Source organism: Camelus dromedarius, chromosome 10 (assembly GCF_036321535.1).
Source record: "Camelus dromedarius isolate mCamDro1 chromosome 10, mCamDro1.pat, whole genome shotgun sequence".
NCBI lineage: Eukaryota > Metazoa > Chordata > Mammalia > Artiodactyla > Camelidae > Camelus > Camelus dromedarius.
The window spans coordinates 23943173-23970321 of record NC_087445.1 but is presented as its reverse complement, the minus strand read 5'-3'; positions in this window follow the sequence as shown (position 1 = coordinate 23970321).

Here is a 27149-nt window from a genome sequence, read left to right as displayed (position 1 = left end):
CACGACACTTTCAGAGTGGATGGCGGGGGAAGGGCCCTGGAAAAGCCCGAGGCAGACGTACAGGTTAGGAGACGAGCATGTTTAAAACTGTGATACGCTCTCAGACTCTTCACTAAACAGCATGTGGATTCGTTCCCATCAACCGGGTGCATGTGCACAAGGGATATTTTTAAAGCCTCTCATAACAATTTGAAACAGTCACTGACATACAACATCGTGCTTGAAGATGCTGCGTGGTCAAGATTAGGCCAGGAAGTGATTTCTAAACATTGTCACCTTAAACCCACCGTAAACTGCCGTCACAGGAAAAAAATGACAGGAAATAAGACTGAACAGGGATCCAAAATTTTTGACCTAATGAATAAAAGGAAAATCTAGGTCTGGTTAGTTTGAGTAGGTTGAAAATCTTAGAGACACTGACCCTGACTCTTGGAAGAGAGGTTCAGACAAGCACCCCGTCCTGTGAATGCAGGAGGCTCAAGGCTGTGGGTCAATGTTTCAGCAAGTGGTGGTGGAAGTGCCAGCAAGCGTTTCCGTGGAAAACACCCTCATGGTACTGCAACCCAGACTAGCAGACTGCAGAAATGAAGCCGCCGCTGAGAAGGAGCCGTGGAAGCAAGAGCAGGCCCCTCCTACACTGGTCGGCACAAGTAAGCTGAGCTTTGGCCTCATTCTTTCTGACAAGCTGTCCATAGTGTCCTGGGAGCTCTGACCTACTTCATCCACAGGACGGTGTCTGGCACATGCTGGCAAAGTTTCTGCGGTAAAATGTTACCACTGAGGAACTATTTGGGAAATGGAAACAGGAGATCTGGTATCTGGCTCAGACACTGCCCCTCACTGCTGTTACCTTAAGTCCTTAGGTCCCCTCAAAGTTTCTTCATCCGTAAAACGGACTCCGTAATGTCTCACTCATGCTCCAAGCAAAGACAACGAGACCGTAGGTATGCATGCAGCCTGCAGCAAATTGTGTCTCAAATGTGAAGCTTTGTTAGTAAGGGAGGCCCTCCTGCAGTTCTTTGTAAACACCGTGGCAAACAAACAAAGAAAACCCTCTGTCAGCAAGTCAAAAGAAAAGATTCTGGACTTAGGTAGTGGTGGTGGTTGCACAATCTTGCGAATATACTGGAAACCAATGATTGTAAAAAATTTTTAAAAAGCAAGCAAGAGAGAGAGAGAAACATCATTCTAAACTGGAAAGACAACAAAAGCTGAAGGAAAATCACTTCTTTGGAGTATATTTTATATGTCAGGCCCTTTTTAGTTCTTACAGTGTCTGAATTTTATCTTTCCCATACCCTAAGGCGTAGAAATTACTACCCATATTTTGTAGGAAAGTGAGAGTTAAGGAATTTCAGTGCCCTGCCCCATGTCACAAGGTAAGTTGTCACCTCGCCCAGGATTTGAATCTAACTCTCCTTGACGCCTAAACCTGAGCCCTTTCAACTGTACCAGGCTGCTTCTGGACCTCGTCAGAAGCTCGAAGCTGGTCTCAGAATCACCAACGACATCAGATCCACCTTTTCAAGAGCCTCTCCATGGAAGTACTTGAGGGCGCTCCTTGATGTCAACCCTCAGATGTTTGAAGGGTCCCTGCCTGGGAAGGAGGGTCTATTACGTGTCTAGTGTTTATACATTCACTGTAACCTTCCTGGGTCTATTTGCATTTTCAATCCCAAACCCTGTTTTGGGTTAATGAGCCCCACAAGCTCCCCAGCCAAACGTTTACCGGCTTCCAGCTTAACGTAAGCTTGTATCTAATCAATGTAGACGTTGAAACAAGTTCCACGCTGGCAAATTCCCAAAGCAAAAGGAGGTAAATGAGAACAACATGAATGAGTCAAACAAGGGAACCACCATGGGGGGACAGTTTAATCAACACTTAGAGAAACATAGCTGTCTCCTGCTGAGATGGAAATACATCTGTTTTGTAGATGTCCTGGTGCCTTTAACCATACCATCTTCCTCAAGTACAAAGCCTTTCTGCCTTTCACACCGATTCTGTTGGAGATCATTTTATAAGAGGAGTTGAGAAATCTCAGATCCAGGCTTTTAAATTAATTTTTAAAAATAAAGGATAGTAGCAGACACTGTTGATGCCTTACCCATGAGCCCACAGTTGCCCACTGTGGACCCTGTGACAGTAATAAAATCCCTGAGGATTTTGTCAGATTGGGGAATACGATAAACCTGAGTGTAAGGCACGTAGGGAATATTAGAGAGGATTCGATGACTGCCCTCTTCCAGTGACTGAGCTGATGGATAACTAATTTGATGGACAAATAGCCAAAGACTGGGTTGCTATTTGTCAATAATTATCTCAGCACCTAACCCCGTGGTTGGGATAACTCGAAGGCATGCTCTATGCTGTCCCCGGGAGTTCCCAAGTTCCCAGAAACTGTTATGATACGGCACCCTTTACTGGCATCCTTGTCTTCCCAGTCTCTCTTCCCCATCCCTCTCCTGCTGTTTCCTGGGTTTATCTCCCAAAGTCTACTTACATTAGAATCTTTGTGTCAGAGTTTCCTTCAGGGAAAACCCAAACCAGGCAAGAATGACTCACACACTCCAAATGAAAAAGAGAATAGTCATTAAGAAAATAAGCTTTTGACCCTTCTCTTTATTTCTCTTGTTGATTTTGGATTTATTTCATCCCTTCAGAACTTTTCCTCCATTGATTAATCTCCTAAGATCCAAAGGTTCTGCCTACCATCTGTAAATTGGGTGGTCCCACCCCCCATGGCCATTCCTCCAGGCAGATGGTGGCACTCACTAGGTCTCTCCTAACCTGAAGGGTTAGACACTGCAGCACACAGGATGTTAGAACTGGGCAGGCAGGAAGCGGGGACCTATAGGGCCTTGGTATCAGCCAAAGAGACTCCCCCAACCCCACTGGGCAGGGGTCCTGCCTCTGCCTTGCTGGTTCTTCTCCTTCACCCCATTCCCTGCATGGGTACCATTTTCACCTTTGGTTCTTATCCAGGTACCAGTCTGGATGGATGACTCCCGAACTCCTTTACCGTTCTCTACCCTCCATGACCTCACCTGTGTCTTCTAACCTCCATCTTTTAACTAGGAGTTGGAACGCTGGGACAACCTGAAAGAAAATGACCTCCAGAGTCTTCCTGAAACACCATGCACTAGGAGATTATTCCTTCCTCCCACAAACAAGACTTTCGTGGGTCACTGAGCTGAATACATTCCTCTTAGTTCAGTTATCTCGTTTCGGTTAAATTTCTTTGCTTATATCAGAAAAAGCTCTTCTGGTTCTTTCCTTTCACACAAATCCCCGCCAAATACAGTGCCATGGCCATGGGCACAGTTAGCCATGAAATCACCGTATCTTTGCCCCAGTCTGATGGCAATGGGGGGAGAGGTGATGCTCACCCCTATCCCCTCAGCCCAGGACCGTCCCTCTGGGGGAGTGCCAGCTCCCCTCACTAACTCACATTTGCAGGAAACCTCCCACGGGCAGTTCTGTCCTTGGGAAGATGAATTGGGAGAGGACAGTTTGGACATTATTTAGGTTCTCTTTTGATTGTATAGAAGAGCACAAAGCGAAGAGCCCTTGGGAAGAGTCCTACAATGCATTACTCAAGTGTGTCAGTCTGCGCAAAGCCTTTAAGGGCCTGCATTGTTTACCTAAACTGCTGTGGCTGCCTCCCGGTTGTTACAGGGAATGCTGTTTATATCAATATTTAAATACGCTATTTCCCCCAGATGAACCACAACAGCCTCATTTAAAGTTATTTTATTATGATGAACAGATATTTGGACAATTTAAAACTCCACTTGCTATACAAACAACTCCAATGATGCCTCAGTTGAGCATGTAAATACATATTTAAACAATTTAAAAACACATTGACTACATAATTTGTATTTGTTATTGCTCAAAAGAAAGGACTTTTTATTTAGTGTGCCAAATAACGGGAATTTGGATGCCTTCTAAAAAGGATGCATTATTCATGTGGAAGAGACACAAAATCAATAAATGAAAATTCAAATAAAAATGAAACCCATTATGATACTGCACTCAGACAATGATCATCTTGTGCCTTATTTACTCAAGGAAAAGACACAGGGAAATGGCCCTTTTGGAACTAGGCTACGAACTGAATCATACTAAACTTCTCCTTCAGCTGTTTGAAAATAAACAGAATTGTAGGTTTCTAAAATTCTGTTCAGTTTCTTTCTGTTTATGACTGCAAACTGATGTTAAAACTCAACAACAAAATCCGTTTGGGAGATTTTAAAGATGATACCATTAGTAACATTTTCTATTGCTATCTCACTACTTATTTCATTGCCATGAGGCATGGACAACGCATTAAGGTCCTGAATAGGGTTCTAAGGAAAATCCTATCCTGCTTATAGAGAGTCCTGTTCAAGTGTGTTTCTGCTGTAGGGGAGAAAAAGAAGGCTGTCCACTCTGGCACATCTTGGGACGTTTCCTGAATTTTCAAGTAGGCATTAATAGCAGTTAAGAGGTCAGATGTCCTTGCTCAAGTCTTGCCTCTGACACCACCACTGCTAGTTCTGTCACTTTGATCATTAACTTCTCTAAGCCTCAGTTGGTCACCTGTAAAATGGGGGTTTACGGTTAGTACCTACTTCCTAGGGTTGAGAGGATTCAAGGGAACTCTTAGGCCAGCACCTGGGACAGGGAAGTTACCCAGTCGATGTTAGCAACGTGAATATCTATGCTGTACATCAGAAACTGACACAACGTTGTAAACTGACTATACTTCAATAATCAAAAAAAGGCGTATCTAAGAGGAGCACCGCCTTTCCTTACAGACAACTGACTGCAAAGCATACAGCTCTCCTTCACCAACAACAATGAGCCTGTGAATTTCTTGCCGAAGGACATTATTTTTAGACCCTCTGCTGCCCATTTCTTAACAAACATTGTGAGAAATACCCTTCATGGAATGTTGCCTGAAAATAGTCTATATTTCAACCTTAGCTCAAGATGGATCATCAAAAAGCAACATGTGGTAGAACTTAGAGAACAGATATTATCCAGTTCATTTCATTGCATTACATTTCACACCATCAGTTCATGCTGAAGTGTGGAAAGGAAAGTGCTCTAGGGAATTAAATGTTTATTAATCATGGGGATGTCTACATACTTTATTATATGATTTTTCCCTTGCTGGAAGATTCTTTCGTATCCAAGACTAGGAAGATAAATTATTAATTCATTCAAAAAATGTATCTTGCTCACTAGTTTTTGTTAGCATGATCTGAGTACTCAAAATACTATAAGTAAACAAAAGAGATGAAAACCACTGCCCTGGGTAATGGAGTATACATTCTAACTCCTTGGCAACTGGTTTATTTTTATCTTATGGATAGTGCAAATCTTATAACTGACTTGTTTCAATTCTTTGTTTTGGCTTCTAGCAAGTTCAGAGCCAAATGATGCAGGCCTTAAAGCATGCAAACTTGGGTGCTAACTTTATTCCAGTTTTCTCATCTATTTATTATTCTGTTGCAAAATGTGTGTTTCCATAAGTAACCTAAACACCTTCTGGGAGAAACAAAGCTAAGAATTTATAAATTTATCCAAGAAATGAATAAACAAACACAACAATGCAAACATAGGTCTGTGTGGATGCACATAACTGTAAATCAATGTTGCCTACATCTGAATGACCACCTCCAGTCTCAGGGCAACGAGGCATTGAACTTCATCCATTAATTTAACAGAAAATCACTGACCATCTGCAATATACCAGACTCTGTTCAAAGTGGAAGGACTCAGAGTTAACAAGACAGATTAAGCCAATGCTCTCTGAGCCTGTATCTGTATAGAGGCCTCAGAAAGACTTGTCCAACATTCAAAGACCTCTAGGGGAGGGGATATTACAAGTTCATTCCACGGCTGGTTCTTGCATTGAAAGACCCTCTCACAGTACTTATATTTGACCTAAACCTTCAGATTACAAGTACAGATCAATTTGCCTTGTTTTGTCCTCAGAGGAGATGCAAATTTTTTTACACTTTTTATTGAGTTACAGTCATTTTACAATGTTGTGTCAAATTCCCGTGTAGAGCACAATTTTTCAGTTATACATGAACATACATATATTCATTGTCACATTTTTTTTCACTGTGAGCTACCACAAGATCTTGTATATATTTATATATTTCCCTGTGCTATACAGTATAATCTTGTTTATCTATTCTACATATGCCTGTCAGTATCTACAGATTTTGAAATCCCATTCCGTCCCTTCCCACCCTCCACCCCCTTGGCAACCACAAGTTTGTATTCTATGTCTATAAGTCTGTTTCTGTTTTTAATTTATGTTCTTTTTTTTAGATTCTGCATATGAACGATCTCATATGGTATTTTTCTTTCTCTTTCTGGCTTACTTCACTTAGAATGACATTCTCCAGGAACATCCATGTTGCTGCAAATGGCGTTATGTTGCTGGTTTTTATGGCTGAATAGTATTCCATTGTATAAATATACCACATCTTCTTTATCTAGTCATCTGTTGATGGACATTTAGGCTGTTTCCATGTCTTGGCTATTGTAAATAGTGCTGCTATGAACACTGGGGTGCAGGTGTCATTTTGAAGTAGGGTCCCTTCTGGATTTATGCCCAGGAGCGCGATTCCTGGGTCATAGGGTAAGTCTATTCCTAGTCTTTTGAGGAATCTCCATACTGTTTTCCACAGTGGCTGCACCAAACTGCATTCCCACTGCAGTGAAGGAGGGTGCCCTTTCTCCACAGCCTGAGGAGATACACATTTTTAATCACACCTATCATATTGCTATGGACTGAAGGTTTGTGTTTCCCCCAAATTCATATGTTGAAACCCTAATCCCCAAATGTGATTGTGTTTGGAGGTGGTGCCTTTAGGAGGTAGTTAGGGTTGGACAGGTGATGACAGTGAGGTCTTCATGATGCAATGAATGTCCTTATGAAAAGAGGAAGAGACACAAGACGGATTCATCTCTCTCCCTCTCCATGTCTCTCTGTCTCTCTCTCCGTGTGTCTGTCTCTTGTCTGTCTGTCTCTCTCTGTCTGCACCAAGTTAGGCCATTTGAGAGCATAACCAGGAGGGCACTCACCAAGAACCAACCATGCAGGCATCCTAGTTGCCAGAATAAATGTCTGTTTTTTAAACCACCTAGTCCATGGTATTTTGTTACAGCAGCACACATCGAATAAGACACAGATGATGAAGGAATTCAGCGGTATAAGGTGCTGTACCAGTCTTCACTGACTGAACCGCACAGTAACCACAAAGAATGGGGTTAAGAGCTGTGCTGGCATCTCTTTATTCAGCACTACTGTGAGACTCCCCCATTCCAGACATTGCCAGGAGCTGGGATGCAGTGGTGATGAATTAGTATGACCTCTAGCCTGACAATTTAACAAGCCACACTGACAGACAGATGGTCATGACAAACATGCTGTGGGGCCAGAGGAAAAGGACCGAGTGCTGTGGCACACAGAGGAAGCACACCGACCTGGGGTGTCAGCCCTTTCCAAATGCAGTAATGTCTAAGCTGAAATCATAAAGATAAGCAAGAGTAACCCGGTGACGCATGTCTGTGGGGACAGAGGGGAAGGCGTTCCAGAGCGAGGGAAGAACTAACGGGAAGGAAGACTTGGAGGTTAGACGGCAGAGCTCTTTAGGAAAAGGCAAAGCGGTGCAAGGCGTATGGACAGTAAGCAGGGAGGTGGTCCTAGGACAGAACTTTCAGAGCACAAATGGGGAGAACAGGCAACGCCACTGGCCAGGGGTGGCCCGAGGGAGGAGGGCTTGTTGTCATGAAAGTCAAGGCTAGAGACTGTTCCAAAAGGGAAGAGGGGTGGCCCGGGTCAAAAGCTACGAATAAGGAGGGAAAGGTGCCCAGGGATTAAACAAAAAGGAAAAAGAAGTGGCTGACAAATGAAAGGAGAGCAGCTTCAATGAAGTGGTGGGAAGAGACGCCATTGCTCCTGCTCCCATGGACTTTCTTGGCCTGATGAGAGCCCCTCAGGTGGTTAGGTGAGCACCCCTCCTGTATGACTGTAGCAGGTAGAGAGTACACATGTGTGTAAATACACACATACACATACACATACACATACGTGCAGGGTAGACCAAAACACATTAACGATGATTTTCTCTGCCTGGTGGGGTATATCCGGGTCATGAAATAATATGCAATTTTTGTTTATGTCTTTATCCTTTTTTATATTTTATATGTTTTCTAGATGTTGAACATGTATTATTCCTGTCATCATAAAAACAATGAAATTAACTTTCAAACATGATTTACACAGGGGATGCATGCAGGGATCAAAGCTGCAAAGCTGGGCTGCTTTATCTCTGAACTAAAACACGAATGCATCTCTGTTTTCATGTTAGTTTTCCAAACGCATTTTCTGTCTTTCTTTTCTTCCCCCCTCTCTAACCAGCAAGGTTTCATATGCTTAGATAGCAGGGAAAGTTTGGTCTGAATAAGACAAACTGGTTTTATGAAACTGAAAAATGTCTTCCAATTTGGGGTAATTATTATATTGAAAATTTGCCCTGAATTCAGACCAGCTTTGAGCCCGTACAGAAACTGCCTTTTCATTGCCTTTCTTTCCTTTCTGCAGAGCAGGAATTTGAAAACAGAAATTGTTAAGGTAACATTCGCCTGGCTCAGTTTCAGCCAAAATTGGTAAAAGGGCAGAAAACTCCAAATGATCTGTTTGCATTAGCGTTACCCCTTTTCAATTAGAATATTTAGAGAAAGTAAATATCTGGCAGAGAAGAGCATTTTTCAGATCTAATGGAAAGAAGTGGGCTGGTAAAATTTAAGCTCTTTTGGGAAATACACTGGTAACACTCAGACTGCAGAAGTTAGGACCCTGCTGACCTCAGCAGTCTGAGGGTCTGGTGCCAGGCAATCCCCTCTCCACTCTCCCTCCCCCAGCTCCTCAGCAAACTCTCAGAGGGATGACAACTTGGTGATTCTAATTGGAAAACAGAAAATCAAAGAACTTAAGACCCTTGCTGGAACCCGTCAGACACGTGATTCAAAGGAAACCAGAATTCTCCCTCCCTTCCTTCCTTTTACACCCTGCACACCTCCCACGGCTAAGTCAGCAGCCAGCACCATGGCATTCCAAGCTCATCATTAGCCCCTGCAAACAAGCCAAGCCAGTTCTCTCAGACTGGATTAACAAATACATCCTGCTTTTTAATTTGTTCGTTTTTTGTCTCTTTCAACCACTGGATAAACGATGTTCATGAAGATTTTTTCAACGACACAAAGAAAAGCAGGGGACCTATTATATATGCCCTGTGATCACAAGATTTACCTAAGCTGATGGATGCCCCACGGTAGCCTCTGACTGGTTTTGCATCAGTGAAACACTATTTGGAAGCCAAAAATAATTTTTAAAAATTGCAGAGCTTACAGGTGTTTCATGAATAATGTTAAGAGAGTTTGTGCCCAAATGCTGTGAGTACCACTGAGGTGGCCCCATCGCAGCAGGTGACACTCATTCCTCCAGCGTCCAAGAATGTTGCCCTTGACTAGAGGGAGCTGCCCTGCCCAAGGTTACGTCCCCATTCCCAGAGACGGGCTCTTTTCAATGGCCGATCTGTGCTGCCACATAAACATTCACCCTCCTTGCCTCGAATTGGGACAAGTGAGAAGGGCCATTCCAGTTCTCCAGCATCCCCGGGGACCAACTGAGATCTTTATGGAATCTGCTTCCTAGTTCTTCTTTTCCCTCTGGCTGATCCTGTTTCCCGTGCCCTTCCGCAGGTGCTGTTCCACCAGCACCCTCAGTAAAATTCCCGCTGGCAAATGTCCATTGAAGAATCTGTTTCCTAAAGGATTCAAAGTACTATCACAGGGCAGACTAGTATTATTTGCAAACATCTGGCTTTCCGTCTCTGTGGGAGTCTCACATTTCTGTACCTGTTGTCATCAGCCTAGGCCGTGTCATGTATTTTAGCAGAGAAATGGGAGCAGAAGCTCGAAGAGCCAACCAGTGGGCCTACCGTCTTTATTTTCCTCCTGTGTGTCACGACAGGAGCCTAGAGGACTGGTCCCTCAGCCTGGGCCCAGCAGTGAAGAGGACGCAGAGCTGAGTCAGAGGGGGCCCACCGCTGACGTGGAATGGGAATGAAAATTAATGTCGCTCCACGCCACTGAGCTGTGGGGATTATTTAACACGGCAGCAGAGCGGTCTGAGCGAGGTGGGACGAAGGGATCCAAATTACCACTCTGGATGATACTTTAAAATATTCCCTTTCCCCATCCTTCTCACTCTCAGCATCTCTAACATTTAGCAGCTGTCCCTGAAACTTCCCTTTCTGCAGCTGAATTTCAACCGCCTACCAACACGTAACTTCATCTCTCTTGATCGCCCTGAGCAAAACGAGGAGAAGACATGAGGAAGAAGCCTCTGAATCTCAGAGGGGAGAGCAGAGGGGCAAGAAGAGAGAGAGGCCTTGCACACAAAGAGAGAGTTCCCTGAGCAGATTGTGCTAGAAGGAAGGAAGGTGTGGAAGAGCGTGCAGACACTAACAATTTACTATCTTTCCTTCCAGCCCTGGTGCATTCATGTGAGGATGAGGAACCACTATGCCAGGGAACAGAACCAGGATGACCAAGACCCAACGGTGCGCAGTATTGGAGACGAGGCACTAGGACAAAGTCCCTTCTTCTATTTAGTTTTCTGTAATTGCAAAAGTATTTCTAACAGACACATATTTTTTTGTGTGGCTAAAAGAAATCAAACACTTTTAGAAGAGAGGAACGTCTGTGAGCAGCCAGCTGCTGTGGTCCCCGTCCCCGTCCCCCTGCTCCCTGGCGGGGGTCCGAGGCAAGCTCGGGTGATGGGGCACACAGCTGGAGGGAGGGGCTCTTAACCCAGGCATAAAAGCGTGGAACAAAACCAGGAAGAGGGACCAAAGTGTCAAAGTGTCTGGCCATGCGGAAGGGCACGTGCCAGGACAGTGACACCCACGCTGGGGCGGGGAACGTGAGCAAGACGTAAAATGATGGAAGACAGGCTGAAGCAGAGTCAGGGGCTTGGCGTGAAGGAGCCACAGTGATGGGCGGAGGCCTCTCAGAACCTACTGCCTGTCAGTGGCACTGCGACACTCTCAAGACACTCACAGCTTGCTGTGTTCAAAAGGGACAAAATCCTGGTAGGATGATCCAGAAGTTTCTCCTTAACTTACAGAAATTGCTCCTTGAGTTTTTTTTTTTGTTTTTTTGTTTTTCTGTACTCCTGATACTGGCCAGAAGGTGATTAATTCAAAGGTCCGTTTTTTTTTAAATCCAAAGATAATAATGCACTGTGACTTCTGTTTGCCCTACAAAATCTACACCTTTTTTATTCATGAAGGACATCCAAAACATCAAAATCACAATGATGAAGAGATAAGTTAATGATGACTTTTTTTGAATCCATGTTCTATGAATTGTTCAGCCCACTGGATAGTGTCTCAGAATTGCATGCATCGCTGCGGGGAACGTCAGAGTTTACAAGGCTTCTTCAAGTTCATGACCACATCTAAATTACCCTCTCAACAATGCTGTGAGAGAGGACCCCTACTGGGTCCATTTTCCAGGTCAAGGGACTGAGGGCTGTGACGTGAAAGTAGGTGTGTCCACCGTGGAAATGCTTTGAACCTGGTCAGTTTAACCTGAATTTAAATCGTGACTCTGCTACGCATCAGCGGGGTCAACGACTTAATCTCTTTGAACCTCATATTCTTAATGTTTGACAAGTATGATGAATACGCCTCCTAGGGTTGTATAAACATCTCAGTGAGGCTTGAGCCCACGACAGCAGACTTGCGGCCTCAGTGACTGATCTTGCTGTTCAAGGGGTGGAGCTCGGAGACACTTAATTCTTACACTAAGGCAGCGACATCGCTTCTTCATGACAGACACAGAGGCGTCCACAGGATGGGCTGGAGGGCCATGCAGGACCTGATTTAAGTCTCCAAAGATCTGGTCTGGCTCCTCTTCTTGGGGCTGGTGTTCTGCCACCATGTTTCAGGAGATGTCAATATTTCGATATAAATTGTCACAGCACATTATATGAGAGGACAGGGTTGTAGGTTTTTGTTTTTTTTTTTTAAGATTTTGGATTGCCAAGAATAAGTACTGATAATTGAGGAGGAAATTGTTTTGGCTTGCTAAATGTGATTTCACAGATTTTTAGAAAGGAAAACATCATGTTTATCTGTAAGTCTATCGTTAGTTCTTTTAAAAGAGGAAAATCCCTGAACAGACTCCCTTGTTAAATTCTCCCACAAATAGCATAACCTTGATGCTGAAATCACTGACTTCAAGACTGTGTCCGATTATGAAATAAACACCCTGGGTGCACGGATGTCATAACTCCTTTACCTGTTCAACACTAGGGACAGAACACCTTGGGCTCCCACCCAACTCAAAGTTGGTGTCCCTTAATGTTTCTTGGATGAATACTGAATCTCAGATGAAAATGTGGCTGGATGGACCCTTTGCAGGACCAGGATGTGCATGAGTGCGTCTGGCACAAATATAAAATTATGAAAGACCTTCTTTCATCTCCGTGTGAAGCTTTTTTCCTTCTTCCCTCTGTATTCTTTCCTTTGCAGGTAAAGGTTGTTTCATAATATGGGGAAGATCTTTTGAGGCAAAAGGATTATATTAATTTCTCATTAATTAAAGTGGCAGAATCAGAGGACTAACTTTTCCTTTGAAGTAGATCAGCTCTTTTAAGTTAGATCAGATTTCACGTCAATTAAAGCCCCCATCTTTCAGCAGACCCGTGGAAGCTCACCTCTTCTTTAAAACTGTTACATAGATTTGGCTAATATATGAGAGATTTTCTTAGGGGAGGGGGTTTCCTGGCTTGGCTTTCATTTTAAGAATTCCCGGTGGGATGTCGGAGTGGAATTCACATTTTCAGTCTTCCACTTGTTAGGCAAATGGTACTTCTCCATGTTTAAATTCAGCCCAAACCAAAAACAATGAAAACAATAACAATCCGACTCTCACTGAAGGAGGTGCGTTCAGGAAAATAAATAACATTGTCATATTTGACTCAACATTTTCAAAGTTCTCGTTAGGAAACGTTGAATGTTGTTGCATTAATTGTCAGATTGCTTGTTTCCATTTTGGCTCTTTGATCACACAACATGTCAAACACATAGACAGATTATATTCTAATTTTCCACCCGCATCACGGAACCATGAAAGGGTCTGTTGATTGCTGCTGTGCACAGAGGTCCTGCTGAGCCCGGAATGGCTCCCTCAGTCAGGGGATTAGGTTCTTCTCCCACTGAGACTGTTACTGAGATGTGGTGCTCCGAAGCCGGCCGAGCAGCGGCTCCCAGCGCCAGGTTCCACGGTTCTGACTCTCACGGCTGTCAAGGCTTCTGCTTGTGCTTTTATTCCTGAAAGAGGCCCTCGACACATCTACCCCTTCCTGCCTGGTGATTCCACGTTAGCAAAAGCCACCTGGGCCCAAAGGCTATCTGGATCCTTTCCTCTCGGCACAAACCCTATTGTAGAGGCACAGGTTACTTGCTTGTTTCTTCTTGGTGTTTGGACCTCTGAGGCCCTTCAGACTGGCCACTCTTTATTGCCCAGTCTCTCCCTCCCTAAGAAACGGTCCCCTGTGGGCCTTCCCCACCGCGGAGCTCATTAACTCACAGAACCCCCGGTTGATAAAAATCCCCCAACAGCAGTGCTGTGGCATCTTGTTCTCTCTTTCCAAACCATGCCTGTGGCTCTTAGATTTTTTGAAAAGCCATTTACTGATTCCAAACATATTCTCCTTAAATCTTCAATGGGGAAAAATGTTTAGAATCTTCCGATTGCATCAGTGGGGTACCTGTTACTGTTGGTTGTGATACAGACATTATCTGCTACCTGGTCTTGTCTCTATTTACAGCAGTCCTGTGAACACCCATATTCCACCTTCCTGTGAAATAAAAAACTGGAGAGAAAGTTGTGGTCCCAGGAAGGTCACTATGGCAAGTACACTGTACCCACAGCTGGTGGGAAACAAATCGCAGGGCAAACAATGCTGCGGTCATGGTTCTGAGAAATGCCAGGGGAGGCGTGCTGCAGTCAAGGGGAAGGAAGGGTCAGGCTCGCCTCCTCCATCCCGACCTTACCAGGATCAGCAATGTCCCTCAGGGTTTTTGCCAACATCATAGCAGCAATAGAGTGACGAGAAGAGAAATGAACCTGGTGTGTGTGAGAGACAGAGAGCTAGCGACCAATTTTAATTGCTGGACTCTGCGGTCCACTGCCTAATTTCCTGAATTCTTCACTCAAGACTGCTTGTCTTCTCAGGGCACAGCAAACCATTCCAAGCCCTGCCTGGGAGCTAACAGGAATCTCTACATTCTTTCAGGTTTCCAGGTGCACTGTGATTATAAATAGGGACTGGTTGAACCAAGGTGACCCTAATTATCTTTATTAAAAACACAGATGGGGAGGCAGTAGAAGCTAGTGTACAAGAAAACCTGTTCTTAGACCAGAAATATGTTTAAAGATAAACTGAGGGCTTAGAAAATGCCATTATTGATCTAGTCTCCTGTATTTAATTTTTTTTTTAACAGACTATCTTAAATCTTTCCTGCTTGAATTCAGAAATTATTACATTGTAGTGGTTAAGGCTCTAGTACCAACTAGAGTTTATGTTCCATCGTCCTCTGTTTACTAATTGTGGAATATTGGGCAAGTTATTTAAATGTGCTAAGGAACAATAAAAGCTACCTCGTATGGATGTTGTGAGAGTTTAAAAAAACAATACATCTGAAGAGCATAGCTCAGGGCTTGGCAAGCAGTAAACACTGAATACGCACTCTAACGTTATTATTTCATGTGGATGATTTCGTTGATTTCAGCAGACAAGAACCCTAATGAACGTCTCGCCTTCAGAATCTGTGAGTTCCCCATCTCTTTCTTCATCACCATCTCAGTTTCTTTTTGTGGTGACACGGAGAAACCTTGGCACCTTGCGCTTCATGGCCCATTTCCGTATCTCCTAATAAGTGAGGTACCAAAACAATCCCGAGGGTACTTCTGCTTCCCAGCAAAGAAAATACCTAGAAACATTTAATAAGACTTTTCTTCTGGGAAGGGATAAATTAGGAGCTTGGGATTAGCAGATACTAACTACTATATATAACATAGATAAACAACAAGGTCCTACTGTATAGCACAGGGAACTATATTCAGTACATTGTAATATCTATCATGAAAAAGAATATATGTACTTAGAACTGAATCACTACGCTGCACACCAGAAACTAATACAACATTGTAAATCAACTATCCTTCAATCAAGAGAAAATGAAAAGTAGATCACCTCATCTTGACGCAAACAAAACAAAACCAAAACAAAATAACAACAAAAACCTTTCCTTCCCAGAGCCAGATTCCTCCCCAAGGACTGTTCTCTTATCTCAGCCAAGAATTGCTATAGGGAGCTTATTAGACACTTTGGGAAATAAAATATCAACCATTTCATTTCACTTTGTTTTCTAGGAACATGAAATGGTCCGTGCTTCCTGCTTAGCTTGTGACAAACCTCTAACGAGCACTCTGTATTTCCTTTTCTACAAATCGAGGTGCTCACCAGGTCTACAAAGCTTAGTTCATTGCTGTCTTTCAAGACCAAGCTACACAATGTTCCACGTACTCAGATGTACTGTATAATCACTCTGTAAGTCACAAGGTTCCCACAGAGTCATGAGAATCTGCGTAAGGGCTGACCTTGTCTGATGAGCGTGATTTGAATGAATACCAAATTTTATTAAAAAAAAAAAACTTTAGGAAATGGACCCTTAAGTTACAGTCCAAGTGAGGCGGGAAGCCCTATAAAGACCGGCAGGATCTCCAAGCAGGGCCACTACTCTCCTGCCAGCACCATCCGGTTCCCTGGCCCAGAGCCTCCATCTTACTTTTTGCCTCTGAAATGGCTTACTTACCCCTACAATTCTATTGGTTCCCTGAGCTCACTTCTGATTGGTTATTTCCTTCACTCCTGATTGGTTATTTCTCTCACTCCTGATTGGTCTATTTCTACAAAGCTTGTTCCTAGTTGGTCAACTTCTGTTATACTTTATTTGCATATGATGTTGCAAAGTGTAAAACTGGCAGCCTATAAAGGCCTGTGTAAACCTACAGAGGGGGTCCAGGGCTTGGCTGTTAACTCCTCTGGGCCTGCTGGTGTAATAAACCTGAGTTCTCCAACTCTCCGAGTGCTGCTTGGTCTCTCGCCCGGGTCCAGGTTGCTGTCACAACTGAGCTGTAACACATTTTTCCCACAACACAAGTATCTAGGTTTCTGGTTTTTATCTTATTAGTAGTAAGAAACCCTGCCAAATGTTACTTTGTTTGGGATAATTTCATACTATATTTTTACTAGTGTCGCTCAACTGATTTTTGGGAATCCCCTATGAGCTAAACATGGGACAAGTGCTAAGGGGCACACGTGCGTAGATAAAGGGCCTTGCAAGCAGCGTCGTGATGTTCACGTCGTTCTGGCCAAGGCAGTCCCGGCGGCTTCTCCCAAGTGGCAGTTCATCAGTTTCTGGGAGCTTGTGTCCTAGAGAATCTCTCACTCACAGCATAGAGCTTGGGACCTATAACAGATTCTCTGATCTTCAAAAGGAAGTAGGGAAATGGAGGAAAAGAACCAAAGCCTGTTGGACCACACTGTGTGTCTGAAACTGCTTTAGAGACGTTTCCAATGCCATCTTATAACACCTCACACATGCCTCCTGAGAACCCGTTTGAGGGAATTCTGTAATGACTTGGATTCGCCTTCCACATCCCTTCCATGGCGTGACATCCCTCACATGTGCCTTTATGCCTTTAGCTCCAGCAAGTTGTCAGTTAGCAAGTCTTAAGCCCTTGGACACTGAGGTGGTTATTTAGTCCAGATCACATTGAGTAGATTTCTTCTGTGAGTTACGCCTGCCAGGAGATCAAGGATCTCTTTCTTTGGATTGGCTGAATAAGGGACATTTCTCCTACCACTATTGACAGGCATCCTCAGGATGAAATAACATACAGAGAGAAGTAACCTGAGAGACTGAGAAAGCATCAGAACTCTGAAATATTATTTGAGCTCCTGGTTCTAACCTTGCCTGAAACCGAACAGATTGCCAAGGATTTCCCACTTTTTTCCCTGAATCCAGTTTGTTTATGTCATTTGTAACTAAAAGAGTCCTGGACAAATAAAAGAGCTATTATATTCCTTTTATGAGTGAACAAATCGAGGCTCAGAGAGGAAAATTTTCCTGCCCACAAAGTGGCAGGGCTGAGATGAAACCCAGATATTTTTGTCTCCAGCGTTTGTGTTCTTTCTATCCTGATGCATCCCTAGACGCTCAGGAGAAGCTGTGCAACTCTTTCCAGGTGCTGGGTTCTCCAAGAGTTGAAATTATGTCTGCAAAACAGACAGAGGGTCTGCTGTGGATTTCACATTTGGTTTGAGCCAATACGAGCCTGATCAGAAAAGCTTACAAACAAAAGGCTCTGGAGCGGAATCAACCTGCTTGCACTGAGTGACTCCAAATTCCCACTGGGCAGGTGGGGTGAGCAGGGAGGACAGGGACCCACAGAAGACCAAGTCTCAGATGAACGCCAAGTGGATACATTTCCTTTAGAACGATACCCATGTTGAAAAGTTCAGGCTATCCCAGATGCAGACCACGGCTGCACAGGGGAGTGAGGCATGCACTTCAGAGGAAATCAGGGTGCCCATCAGTTCCAGATCAGAGGAAGGGTGATGGGGCTCTGGCTGAGGGGAGAGATACTGGCTACAGAGCTGGCTAAGAGTTGTCTACCACCGTGGGCAGCACTGGACACACTCAAGTTCATACTGGTCATTTCAGTCACTCACTTGCTCATTCATTCATTCATCCACTTTTTCAGCAAATAATTACTAGGCACCTACTGTGTGTCAGGCTTTGTGGTGAGCACTGGAAGTTCAACAATTAAGATGGGGTGCATGCCTTCGGGGTTTTGCAGTTAGGGGCCGTGTACTCCAGTCATTGGCAGTCATGTGTGTGCATGTGTGTGTGAGAGAGAGAGGGGGGCAAACGGAGACAGAGACAGAGAGAGATCTGGAGTGCTGATACTGAGGATTTCAGAACCACCATTTATGCCTGTAGAGATGTATTTCCTGCTAGAGAGCCACCTACATGGCAGAAGCTAGGGGAGATATTTAACCACACCTGTGTGAGTAGAAATTTGGCTGGCACAAAGCCTTGGGGTGTGAGGACCAGGGTGATCGTGGTAGGAGAAGTAAGAGCTTTCTCCCTTGGACTTTTCCTCCAGCCCAAGGAGAAAAAGAGCTTCTGAAATGGGAGCTGGGAAGATTGTCAGAGACAGCCAGGCCCCTCCTCTCCTGAGTCCCTACTTGAACAGGGCACTCACTTGGGTCCAGGATAATTACTAGAACAGGGAGGCAGGCGAAGTCGGCTCTCAATGGCTAACTGACTGTCAGGAACTTTGTGTGGAGCTTTGTGGCTATAAACATGCTTTTCATGTACACTGTCTCACCTGGTCTTTATAGCCACTTGGAGAGGCAGCTCTGATGCATTTTTCAGATGTGACAAGTGAGGACCAGGGAAGAGAGTGGACTTGCCCAAGCTCACACAGCAGGAAGCAGGGCGGGCATGGGACCTGAGCGCCAACCTGGGTGCAGTGCTCATGTCTTCCAATTAACTGCGCTCCTGACTTCTGCTGCCACCCAGAAGGCTCTGCCAATGGGACTGGCTGATAAAAAGAGGCTAATTAACCATCAGAGAGCTATTCTGGTGGCACAGCTCCTTTTTGAAGAAAAATTCTAGCCTGAGGGCAGTATACCCATCCGCCTTTAAAAGGCATGACTGCTGCTCACTGACTCAGTAATTTGGTTAATGAGCATTTCCTTGAAGAGAAGGGACTCAACTGAGATAACATGCAAAGCCCCCAGTACAGAGCCAGTCACAAAGTAGGCACTCAATTATTGCTAAATTCAAGATCTACACCCTGTCTGTCTCTCCAGCCGTATTTCCCACCACTCTGCCACCAGTCACACTGACCTGCTTTAAATTCCTCCAGCACCTGTAGTTACTGTCATGATCCCAGTATAACAGATGAGTAAACAGAAGCACAGAGATGTTAAGTAACTTGTTTAAGGACACACAGCAAGTCAGCAGGGCAGCGAGGATTCAAACTCAGGAAGTGTAGCTCCATAGCCTATATGCCACCCCCAGGACAAATAGGAAAGAAGAACATTCCAGTGAGAGGCAAGTACATGAGTTTACCACATGATGTTGACATGAGGCTTTCATGAATTTATATATGAAAAGCAATGAGAACACGGCCGGCTCAGTTCATCTTAGCCATCATTTCACTCATCACACAGAGTTCACATCAAGAACCAGATCCTCAAAGAACCTTGTCAGTTCCCACTGTCTGGATCAGTTCCCCTCATTACCCCCTCTTATAAAAAGTCAGACTACCCTTTAGAACACTTATCTCCCTCTGTAATTACACACCAGTTTGTGATTTGTTTATTTCATTTTTTTCTGTACCCCAATGCCCAGCCTTGCACAAACAAACAAAACAAACAACAGAAAAAAACCCAACATGATAAGTATTTCTTGAATGAATGGACGAGTGAATGAAACATTCCTTGCCGCCCTGGAGTCCTACATATTTCTCCTCCGGGTGGGAGGAGAACATTCCTCTTTGTTTCTCCTCATGCCATCTTGGGACTCTCACGCGTTTCCCAGGCTCGTCTACATGGTGTTTACAGGTGCCTTCTGAAAACCGCCTACTCCCCGGTTTCCAAACTCAGCCAGGCTCTGTCTCTGAAATGTCAGCCTCTCCCATTAAATCTCCTTCTCAAAAGCCGCGAGAAATTCAGACAAGGACAGTTTTCAGTGCCTCCCCTCATGTGCCAACTGTATAATGAATCTGTGGGATTGAGTTTATTTCCAAATTTAGACCCACTCTGAGCACAATAGAGGCTTCTAAACTCATCCCAGGGGATATCAAACCCACTTTTGAATTTTAAAATTACAGATTTTTCTGGGTTTTGATGAGTGGAGAGTGGGAACAGAAAGTTCCAGGAAACAGAGTGATGCAGTTTCTGTTCACCGTGTCCTTCCCTCCTCTTGTCTCGACGCGGTCCTTCAGAAACTGGACTCCCTTTCTGTTCTGTGATTGTGCTCTCCACAGGCAAATATTTGCCTTGCCTTTCAGAGAAGCTGTTTTATTTCTGGTTGCTCATAAAAGGAAGAGGCACAAATTCCTTCAAACTCACCTTTCTGGCTTCCTTGATACAGAGATATCCTTAACAGTCTCCTTGTGTCCTTGGTTCTCTTAATCACAGCATTTAAATTTCCTTTCTTCTGAAATCACCTTACTCACCAGCATGAGTAAATATGAGTCTTAATCCCTACCTTGCTGTGTTACCTTGCCTTTTGCATCTGTAAGACTGACTGTACCTAATTACAGGTTAATTGTGAGCATTGAAAATGAGATAATGTAGAACGGTGATCATCAAAACTACGAGAGACAACAAGTGTCACAGCGCTCGTGGAGAGACGCGAACACTTGTGCACAGCTGGTGGGAATGTAAACTGGTACAGCCAGTGTGGGAAACGGCATGGGGGGTCTTCAAGACATTAAAAAATAGGACCACCATATGATCTAACAATCCCATTACTGGGTGGGTATCTGAAGAAAACGAAAACACTTCACTCAAAAAAATACGTACTCCCCATGTTCACTGCAGCTTTATTTGCAATAGCCAAGGTATCAAAACAACCTATGTCTCCACTGATAGACAAATGGATAAAGAATATTTGGGAGATATATATATATATATGTGTGTGTGTGTGTGTATGTGTGTGTGTATATATATGTGTGTGTGTGTGTATATATATATATATATATATATATACATACAATGAAATATTATTCAGCCATAAAAAAAGAATGAGATCTTGCCATTTGCGACAACATGGTTGGACCTTGAGGGCATTACACTAAGTAAAATACATCGGAGAAAGACAAATACCATATGATCTCACTCGTATGTGGAATGTGCAAAAACAACAAAAAAACCAGCTCACAGATACAGAGAACACATTGGTAGTTGCCAGAGGTGGGAGTAAGAGAAATCGGTGAAGGGGGTCAAAAGGTACCCCCCCCCCAAAAAAGAGGAAAAGAATATGTAACAGAGTTTCAAATGGGGCATTCCTTTGTTTCTGTTGAAGCTCCAAAGCCAAGAACAATAGTTCTTGGCAAGGAGTCCCTCCTTCTAAATAGAGATGTTGGATCATCTAGGCAAGATTTTCCCCAACTCTTCAGTGCCCCGAGTTCCTCCTCCTCTCTCCCCACGTGGGAGGAGGGAGAGGCTGCTGGGTGAGCAGGGGAGCAGGAGAGGATAATAAAGATGAAACAGGCAGGGTGGCCCCGTCTCTCCCACCGCCACACTACAGAATTCATAAGTCAGCCAAACCTGCCCAGGGAGGGCGGCTTTGAGTGGGACGAGAGACTGGCGTTTCAATGTTGGAACAGCCTGACAATTCAAGCACAAGTCTCTGTACTAATCTTATCCCAAACCTTTGGGGCCAGACAGATTTCAGAATTCAGGGCTCTTTTTGACTTTTAAAAAGGGTATATATTATTTATCCTGTTAGCAGTGGGTTAGGGCAGCATCCCTTATCAAACACACTATAATTTCTGCAGCAAAATGTACTGTTGTCCATGGCAGGGAGCAGTAGGTAATGACAGCGAATACTCTCACAGCACTTTATGTCAGGTTTTATCACTAAATGACTTTGTAGCCAATTTCAAAAAAAGTTTTGGTTTTCAGAGCTTGGGAGATTTTTGAATTGCAGATAAGGGAATGAAGAAAGTTTCCCCAAAATAAGAATTTTTATTGATGCCTGAAAGTGACGCCAAAGATCCTCCCACAAAGATCCTCCAGGAGCAGGAAACCAAGCAGCGCCAGCTGGGAAGAGAATGGAGCAAAAACTTTTCTGCTCGAACCCCATCGAGTTCCACTTGTTCGGGTCATTGATTCCTTCTATAAATGCGAATGGGCTTTTTGCCTGTGCATTTTTCCTGCAGCAGGTGATTAATAAATGTAAATCTCTCTTTTCCTTCACTTCTTCATAAATACTGGTAGATAGTCCATATCCTTTCCCAGATGGGAAGCTTAATAAAGCGTGAGCTGCAGCGTCTCATTTTGCAGGCACTTTTCTAAGGATGCCGGGAGCAGGCGGTAACTGGAGATGGAACACGAAGCCCCACCCCCGACTCAGGTCGCCTTCTGAGACCTGGGGGCCTGGGGCTGCCTTGGGGGCAGGTGGACTCCCAACACAAACCCCACGTACTCGACCCCTGTTCCCAACGCCCACCCACCCCTGGTGGGTCTCTTCTACCTCAGCAGAAATCAAAGGACGTGGTGGATGTATCATTACTGAAAACAAGGTGTGAAGCAGAAATAATATAAGGTAAGTAATAATTTTTCAGCAACTATGCTAGAAGCCACGATTATCTTTCCATTATCTCTATCGAAACTGTATTACAAAACTGGTATCACACAAGGAGGCAATACAAAATATGCAGCCAAATATGAAGAAAAAAGTGCTATTAAAACATGCCAGGCAGAACTAAAACATTATATTATCTGCCTGGATTTTGTGAGGCTTGTGATACATATATCAGCAAAAAGTTTCTAATCTGATATGCTTTCTTTCCTAATTCAAAATAACTATTCACATTCATACCTAACTTTGTCCTCAGAATATTTTATTCTATTATTAACATTAATTGTTTTACAAAGGGCCCCCGCATTGTACAAGCTTCAGATCCTATAAACTGTGACTACACCTGACTTCCCACTTCATATTACTGTGAACCTGAGTCCTGCATTTTTATTTTGATCATTTTGTACCTGGTTGGGGCAGGGGAGGTTGCCTGCAGTGGTGGTGGGACATTGTAGGGCAAGATTTTTCCTCGGAAATGCATGGATCTGCTGCTCATAAGGAAGACCTGGTGTGAGCCACATGAGGTGCTCTGGAAGATGGAAAGGTTTGCCCAAGTTCAGACCTTCAGAAGCAACTTGTCTCTTGAAGAAAGAGGGGAGACAGGAGAGGCGGCTGCATGCGGTTGAATGGGCATGGCTTCTAACTTTCTTGAGAGGAAATGGATAAGAATTCCAGAGATGGTAAAAATGAAGGCTTAATAAGGATAATGTAAGAAGCAAAATAATTAGTGGGGATTATTTTTGGAGAACCTGAGAAAGTAAATCAATATGGAGAGATGCCGGAAGCACATGTTTATTGAAATTTTTGAACTAAATATGTAGATTAGGCTTATTCTAAATAGTCTCACCCTGACCTTTTCCTCATTTTCCCTCCTCACCCCTCCACTAAAATGATACAGGTTTCCCAAAACACAGATTTTTTTCACTGAATTTTGCTATAGCTTGGGGAGAATGGGTGGGGGTGCTTGGCTGAAAGAGAAGTGTGTTCTGGAAACTGGGTTTGGGGGGAGTAAATCTGCTGATAGGACAAAACAAACATGGATGTGTTAGGTTTACTGAGGAAAGAGAGAAGAGGCGAGAGGTCGAAAATGCACTCTTCGGATGGTGGAAAGAGAGAACAGGTAACAGAACAGGTAGGAACAGGTAAGTGCACTCCATCTCAACAGGCAAGTGCCCCAAGGTGTCAGCCTCCATCACACAGGCTGGTGGCATAACAAATGGCCAAGTGGCCAAACTTCCCTTTCTTTGTGACACAGGCTGAGCACAGGAATTCAGTTTGGCATATAAGCAAAATGCTGAGGGAGTAAAGCAGGATCCATCACATGGTGGGGGCAGCAGGTGGGCAGCAGTGGGCGCTGACAGAACCAGAACCCCTCTCTCATTTCCCCTGGAAACTACCCACGTCTCTTCCATAAATCTCCTTTGGGAAATGTCGTTGCCTCATAACACCCCATCCTTTTGGACACTGCTGACCGGTCTCGGGCTGAGGATCTATCCCAAGCCAATCTAATCAGAAGCCTTTCCAGCAGCTTAAATAAAATCCACAACTGACAGCTTCCCTCGGATGGTGAGAAGGCATGACATCAAGTCCAGGCAGTGCTGGCTCCCATGTCCCATCTCACAGAGAAGGTCTCCGTGCAGCCAGGGGGAATGAAGGGAACATTCTCACCGCAGCTGGGATGCGAGCCTGAGTGACAGCCCGGGTTCTCATCTGACCTGTGGTGGCCAGCTACATGCCTCTGTTTCTACACTTTGGTTTGTCTCCATTTCCTCGGACCCCATGAACCAGGAAGGTGCCGTGTTTGCCTGTGCTAGTTCAAGCTGGGCTGGGTCACTGAGTACCAGAGTCCTAACATGCAGCTTAATTAAAGTATTTGAGTAAGTGAGAGTTGGAACGTCTTTACTTCAACCCTGCTCACAAACTAAAGCTTGTAAGTTTGGTCTCCCACCTTAAAAAAAAAAAAAAAAAGAAAGATACTAAATGTAATGACCCCTTGATGATTTAATATCCTTGGGGTTATCAGTTATTTAGAGCAGTGAGGATGAAAGTGTAAGAAACACAGACATACTGACCTCAGGAAACAGTTAAGTATTACTTAAAATGAATGTTTGAAAGGAGTTTTCTTCTTGAAATGAGTTGTTTCATTCAGTAAGCATTTTTCAAGGGCTTACTCTTTGCTGGGCACTGTTCTTAGCACTGGGGATATTATCAGTCAGCAAAGCAGACCAAAATCCAACCATCCATCCAGTGTCCCCTGGTAGAGCTTACATCCTAGCCTCTTTCTTCCACAGGAGTACATCTGAAACCTTCTGGATCATTTAGGATGCCAGTTAGCTGTGTGCTAATTAATTTGGAAGCCTGGGCACCTTTGTCAATGGCCAACCACACGTGTTTCGCAGAAGGTGGACGGTGACGAGGCCCCTCCACCCACTTTCCCACCCAAGATAATATGGCAAAAATTAGTTCCTTACGTTCTATCAAGGAAGAACATACCACTGTACCATTTCTTGCCTCTGCTAAACGGGGCTCCATTTCATAAAAAAAAAAAAAAACAAAAAAAAAACCTGAATGGTAAAATCCTAATATCTCCCACTTCCTTTTGTCTCTGGTACTTTCTGAAGCACATTTTTATCCGTGTCACTGACACCACCATCACCAGCAAAACTCTGCTTGGTGAGTGGAAAACGTAGCCTGCGCTAGGTAGGGAAGAAGGGCATTGACAATGCTCTCGGCTCCCCTTTGCACAATTTCTTTCTTTGGGTCCAATCTGGAAGCCATTCTGTTTGTCAGAAGGCCAGCGGGTGATGAAACAACCCTCCCACGCCTGGAGCACCAGGCTAAAATGTAGAGGGCTAGAAAAGCGAACACAGAAAGCTACAGGACCTAGCCCACGTCGAAAATGGCCCTTCCTGGTTAAAAACTAGCAGGTGCAGGCAGTTTTCTGAATGTTTTTGAGGAAGCAGCTTTTCTTCACCATGGAGTTATAAGGGCTTATTTTAAATCTGAGATGTGATTGGCTGGAGTTTAAGCCTTTGAACTATCTGCAATTAGCCATAAAAGCCCTGATAGAAGAAAGCAATGTATTTGTGCAGACAGATGTGCACTGGGACAAAAACCACAGAGGAAACCTGGACAGTGGCAGAAAGAAGGTGCCCAGTGGCGACCCGGTCTCAGGAGGCCAGAAATCCACCCTGTGCTGGAAGAGACACTGTTTTCTTTGACACCGCTGACTTAAGTGTGTGCTTGTGCTTGGAATGAAAGTTTTGTTTGTTTTTTTTATTTAAAAAAGTTTAATTGAAGTATAGTCAGTTTACAGTGTGTTCATTTCTTGTGTACAGCATAGTGATTCAGTTATATACATATATGTGTGTGTGTGTGTGTATATATACACACACACACACACATATATATATATATATTCCTTTTCATATTCCTTTCCATTATAGGCTGTTACAAGGTATTGGCTATAGTTGCCTGTGCTGTACAGTAGGACCTTGGTGTTTATTTTATATATAGTAGTGTGTATCTGTCAATCCTGAACTCCTGACTTATCCCTCCACTCCCCGCTTCCTCCCCAGTAACCACAAGTTTGTTTTCTGTGTCTTTTGAAGAAGAAACTGGATATTAATATCAGAACCATATGTGCAGTATTTGTAACTTTTTGCATATAACATGTATCATAACTGCAGGGGAAACTGTATGGATTATTCCAGAGGACATTCAACTAAGCTCTATTTGTTTTCATATCAATTTTAAAGTAAGCCTTTTTACCAGTTAAAAGACTGTTACATTTCATTGTTTTCTCATTGTACAAAATTGCAGAGTTCATGAAAGCACTACAAAAGGAAAATCACACTTTAAGGAACCAGTGATCCTTTTTCCACTGTGGAGGAATCACCACTAGTAAACATTTGGTGTGTCTCTTTTCAGACTTTGTTTCTATGTGTTTTTGTTTCTTCCTAGTGATCACATTGCAGTACTAACCTTTCCTTTCCCCTCCTCGGTAGTATGTAATGAAGATTTCCCCCACAGTATTATTTCAGACGATTCCAGCTTTAACAAAGCTGCTTCCCCGTGACTACATTTGTGTCCCACATCTGGGATAATGCCCTCAATGAATTGCTAAGTCAAAAGATGTGCCAGTTCTAAAGATATTTGATAATTATTGCCTATCTGTCCTCCAAAGAGTTTGTGTTGTTCCTACCAACTTACATTCTCAGCAGGAGTGTTTGAAAGTAACTCTTTCTCCTTCCAATAATAGGAATCATCCATCTTTTAACCACTTACTTGGAAGGAAAATGTTGCTCACTGGTTAAATTTAAATTTCTTTGAATACTAGTAAAGATCTTCCTATGTATTCATAGTTCTTTGATATTTCCTTTTTCTGTATTGTTTTACATTTTTTTCATGATATTTTAAAATTATCTTGTCAAGTAATCTTATACTTTTTATTCCATAAACTGTCCATTTAACTTTTCATTTATAAATTAAAATCAGTATATATTTATATTATATATACAAGCAGTGATTGTAACACATTTACATTATATTTATATATAATTAATTACATATATAATATTTATATGCAATTAACTTTATTGACTTTTTCC